Raw genomic sequence first — 6,000 nt, forward strand, 5'->3', positions numbered from 1 at the left:
GGTTTTCCCTTGCCTTGCATGCACTTTTTTCTTATTCATTTAATTACAGGTTTTCAAATAGAATAACCACAAAGTAAAGGGGAGGTGGCAGATGCAGACTGTGGGTTGATGAAAGGTATAAATGTGTGTAGTCACCTGGGGATGGGAAAAGTTAAAGGCACTAAAATTAGATGGTTGAGTTTACCCCCCAGGCAATGCAACAGTACTTCAGATGACTATCTGTTTGCATTTAATTGGCACAGAGCACTGAGGAAGGTCATTTGTGATGCTGTGGCAATTAACGCTGTGTCAACATGTACGTTAAGCTTTTTACAGCAAATCCATCAGATGGCAGGAGACATGAACTTAAAGCGGCTCCAAGCCAAAGGTCTATATTTAAGTGGGACATTTGGCTTGGATGGAGGGTGGCTATTTTAGAATGATTGGCATATAACTATCTGGTCATGTTATATTAATGTCATTCGGAGAAATGAAAACATCTGTGAATAATTAAAAGCAACACATATTCCATGTTTCTCACCCTAAAATATTTTTAAAATGTGCTTTTCAAATGACTTTTAAACAGCACAAAAACAGCCTGCCCTTTCATTTTACCATCCTGGCACATAATCACAGCATAAGAATTCATGGAAGGTCCTCATAATTAACTTGAAGAGAAATCAAGTCTTTTGAGGAGTTCAATGAAGTGAAAAGCTGGAGAGTTTTTTTTTTTATCATCTTACTCAACAAGGGAAGGAATCTGCTCTATTGAGCATCTCTAAATCTCATTTTATGTTGGGCAGCTGCTCTCCTTAAAAATGCAAGTACATGTTTTGTATTTCATGTTACATAACTAGCTTCTATAGCTGATATTGCCGGAGCTCATCAACTAAATATGGAGACAAGGACAATTTAAAACAGATGTGAGCACGTAATGAAGGCTACTGGCGATGGTAGGTCCTGTACGTCATTATGCACCGGGTAGTGCACCAGGTTTTAGTCCAACTTTATTGCATCAAATCAAATTTGAAAGACAGTAAATAGCCGGCGTACCCAACAGATCATCATGCAGTCTGCACACGAACAACACATGAGTTGTACCACATGTGCTGCTAATGAGGGGGAAAATGTCTGGTCATGTGCAAAAACATTTTCACCAAGGAGGTTGTGCACAGATGAGCAAATAGCGAGAGACTGAGAGCTACTCTTTAGAGACCCTACTGTGAACTTTTGTAAAGGTTAAATGTTGCACGTTTTTATTTTTGTGAAATAGTTAAAAGAGCTACAATTCCTTACAGATCCATGCAACCGGGACCTGATATCTCGTTTCCTAATTTTATTTCAATGGGTTCATTGGGGATCTGAAAATGGAAATGTATTAGGTATTTTTTGGTGAGCATATTGTAGAAAATATAGGAGCCTTGCAGGGTTTTCTATTGATCTCCTCCATTTGAGCTCCCCAACCCCTCCTCTTTCAGGCTTTCACCATGAACATGGGGCTCATTTATCTTCCGCCTGCCGGCTTTGGCCGTCTGACATTGATTAAGCAGTCATGTCTCGGTTTTATTAGCCGGAGAAGCAGACAGCGACAAACCACCGTCCCGTCTATTGGTACACTGACTGACAGTCTTAACCAGCAATTTAAGGATTTCCAGAGTAGGGGAGGTGAGAGCAGGGTGGACACGGAGGGAAAACCCAAATGGGATGAATGGAATATGCTGCCTTGAATAGGCAATATGTGTGCGAGCGGTGGGAGAATAGACTAATTTTGTTCCCCTCTATGTCTGGAGGCGGCAGGTGTACCGTAGTCAATGAGATCCAGCGTGACCGACAATTTCCTTACCAACAAAAAGGACCAATGCTAAACACCTACAAACATGCAGCGTGTTGCAATAAAACATAAATCCAATGAGTTGCCGTAGAATGATCCTGCAGGTTAATTAATGTTTGCCAAGCTGCCAAGGACCAAGCCGGACCTTTCCTAACAGGACGTTACCTGCAGAAACAGCTCTGAGAACAGCTCATCCCCCGTTGGCAAGTTCTACCTGCACCTTTGCTCACTCTTTGCAGAGCCCTAAACTGAATGGTGCCCCATTCCTCCATCAATCACAAATGGCCCAACTCAGCACGTTAAAACTCAACTAACAGGTTAAACGTACAACGTTCCCATCACTACTGCAAGAGTCTGACAGGTGACTTCGAATGCCATCGGAGAGAGAGAGAGAGACCGTCTGGAACACAAACATCCGGGTGCTGTAACCTTTCACCAGAGCTGGACGCGGCCGTTTCCGGCTTTGATTAACCTCTGGCTCGACCCCTTTCGACCTCTGCCACAGAGCAGCCCGCGAGGCCCGGAGAGAGGCCGAGTGTGTCCACGATGCCGGACGCCTCCTCTTATGAGAATGCCCTTTTCCGTCGGACCATTACAGTGTCACATCGCCTCCGGTCTGATTCGCAAATAAATGTTCCTGCACAATTTATCAGAGACACAATGGACCATCGTGTTGCCACGGATGCTGTTATATTGAAAGCCCTGTCTGTTCTATGGCGTTGGTTCAAAGCCAGATAGAGAGAGAGAGAGAGAGAGAGAGAGAGAAAAGACTGAAAGCCCAAGAGGAAGCCGCTGTGTTGAATCCATCACGCTGTTATGAGAGCGCGGAGGGCGTCAGTCATATCAAGAGGCGCAAAAATGAACCGAAAGGGTGCGAGAATCACACCGTCGCTGCGCGAGAGCACAGAGCCGTTCTCACGGAACAATAAACCCACCGATCAAAGCGCTTCCTGTGCTGAAAAGGCTGCAGCGTGATGGTGTCACAGAGCAACTCACAGCGGCAGGTCAGCCGGGACGCAGCTTCTTCCACACGACTCCCGATGATGAGGAATTTGTGGCACGTTGGCCTTTGAGCCCCCTCTCTGCGTGTGAAACATGCCAAACATGAACTGCAACGATCACCTTTCATTTCGTATATCGAAGTCACAGCATTGATACTCGGTGACTCTCTAATTTCCATGTATTTAGAGAATGAAGAAAAGGTTGTAAAGTAAATTGCTTCTAACTCCTTTTTCTTTACACACGAGTGATTCGGCGATGAGTCATTTAATTGATTGATTGACATGATTCAAAACCAATGATTTATAATTCATGATTAATAGTTCATCCGTTGGGAATTTTTCATTATATTTTGACATTTTACAGACAAAGCATTTAGCATTAGCATAAAGCATTCATTTGATCCATTGGCAGATAAATCTATCATAAAAACTATCGCAAATAACAACCAAAGTTCATCACACTTTTATAATATGATACTTGTGACAGTTCTGTCTCGCATCCACTTGATGTTTTGTGAAATCCATGTGAATAATATGCGAGTGCATTTGACGAGTACATCTCACACATGAGACAGAAGCCAGTTCTTCAGTCACAGACATTATGATAAATGGTTTGAACAGAAACAGATGCGTCTGAATGCATCGAAAGGGGAGCGATGATCTGACGACCCCCTGAGAACATTTCCTTTTACAATATATATATATCTTTCAATCTCTTAATAACGTAAATCATTTCAGACCCAGGCCTGACATTTAGCACATCACTGGAGGATGGTATTATACGCTTTTTGTCCAGCTTTTCATGAGTCTGTTACAAAGGTCACAGACAGCAGAGGGATATTATTTTAGCTGAGGTGGGGAGTGTCACTGGCGGCTCGTAATGTTTCAATTTACCGGGTGAGGAGGTCAATCGTTCATTGCAAAAATGGTTCTGCCACGTACCAGGACTTTGCATGCGTTCATGCCGCCCTCGTTGTTTTCTGTCCGGCTTTCTGTCCAGGGGTGCGGGGGGGGGGTGAGCTAGATGAGCACAGATAATCCTTGTCTGTATTTGGTTTCAGAGGTAAACCGTCTTTGCACACAGCCATGAAAGAAGACAAGGGATCAATATGGTATTCCGTTTTACACTCCAGCTGTCTCGCGGGGGGTCTACTCAGGCATACACCACTGCCACTGAGCGCTTGGATGATAATCAATCTCAAAACAACAGCAAACGGGAACCAGATTGATTGAGACACTGTTTTGTTTTTTTTGAAACCGATCGCCTTTGTGGAGTCAGCTGCTACAAAGAAGCTGTCCGGTGTGGTGCATTTATCATATTCAATCCACGAGGGGGTTTCTAATTACACATGCCAGGGGGAAAGAGGGAAAAGATGCAGGGTGTTATGACATGTGATGACTCTTTCCCACACAGGGGCCATCGCCATGATACACGCTGGCAGACAATTACAGGCAACATCTGGGGGCCAAATTGTCAAAGGAGCACAACCGATTATCCGACAGAGAATCAATCATCATCTGCATCGTAACGTGGATGTTTGAGGATGGAGCGCAGACTTTAAATCAAACTCCCCCTGTTCCACATCGGGTGTGCTGTCACCCATATCGGCACTCCGTAAAATGGGAATACAAAAAAAAAAAAGAGACAAGCCAATATATTGGATTGCTGATGGAGCTGCTTGATGCATCATCTTGATTTATCGCCACTGCTGGATTGTACTGAGTAAATTGCTAAGATTTACAAACAAAGAGCAACGACTAGAATTCTCAGCTAACGACGGTGAAGCTCGGAGCTCCATGCGGACATCAGCATGCTCACAACGCTGCCGCTACCAATGCGGTTCACCGTCTTAGCTTAGCACGTTAGCATGCTAACATTCCCAATGCGTGTGTATGGACATTGAGACGCACAGTCGCAGATATTTTTCTTCTTTGCCACCAACATGGGCCCTGTAGTTTATTTTGTAAAAAGTATAATGTCAGCTGTTAATAAGCTGTTTAATAATGCCTAATATTTAGGACACATTCTTAAAAGAATTTGAAGGAAGAAACAATTTTCCTTTTTTTTTTTTTTATAGGATTTGCTGACATAAAAAACAATAAAAAGGCAGAGTTAAATGCAGTGAGCCTTTCTTCATTAAACCTAACTGCATGTATTTCTTATTAGGCTTCTAAATTTAGACTGCCTGAATTTTCCATTACACCCTTTGCGTTGCTGCTTGAAATACCCATCACACACCAACACTCCTGGTTGCCTCTGAATATTGATTTCAGCGGTGAAGTCAATGCATTACATTTATCCCGGCGAACACGGTTGCCATGACACACAAAAACCCGTCGCTAAGGTAATCTCGCATTTGTGCTGAAAATGGTTGACAAGAGTCAGATAATGAGGTTGAGAGGAGGAGGTAAAGCGACGTGAGATAACGGGGGGGGGGGGGGGGGGGCTGCTGCGTAAACACCTGGGTTTACAGCCCGGTTACCAGATGGAGGCGGTCAGCCGCGGCACAGTGAGCGACATCGTACACTTCCTTTGCTCGAACAGACGGACCACGAGGAGACGGGCCAATGCCCCGCGGATGCGAGGCCTGCTGACAGTTTGCATGACACAAGTCGGAATGTTCCTTTTGACCCATTAAATGTTTAACGTAAAGTTGAGCGAGGGTTTTAGTTGAAAAAAAACAATTGGGGGAATTGGGAAGGCGCGTTTTGAGCTACGTTATATAGAAACCCCTTATTCACAAGAAGCTTTTCACATTTCAGATGTCAAATCTGACATGAACCCATGCAAGTATATTTCCGCTTGAATATTCTGAATTAGGCTGTAATCCGAATGGAGCCTTTTTCCGGGGGTGAAGAAAAGGCAGCATTATTGTTATGTTAATGTTATTGTTAAAGGGAATAGAAGACAAGTATTCATTTTCAGTACCAATTAAAACAGCCTATTAGGAATATTTGGATCCCATAAACAGTCACTCTCCTGCCGTGGGAGAGAGTGATTGTTTGAGTCAGCTAGTCTGAAGAGCACGAGTGGATTCACCCCCCCCCCCCAGTTCTTCCCCAAATGGCCTCATTAGGGAGGATTCTTCCTGCTACCGACTACCAACACAAAGACGCGTTGTAAAGAGCTTTTTCAAGCACTTCCTGCCCTCATTTCTGGCACTCCCCTTGGTATCATGGATCAATCTG

Source organism: Pungitius pungitius, chromosome 19 (assembly GCF_949316345.1).
Source record: "Pungitius pungitius chromosome 19, fPunPun2.1, whole genome shotgun sequence".
Taxonomy (NCBI): domain Eukaryota; kingdom Metazoa; phylum Chordata; class Actinopteri; order Perciformes; family Gasterosteidae; genus Pungitius; species Pungitius pungitius.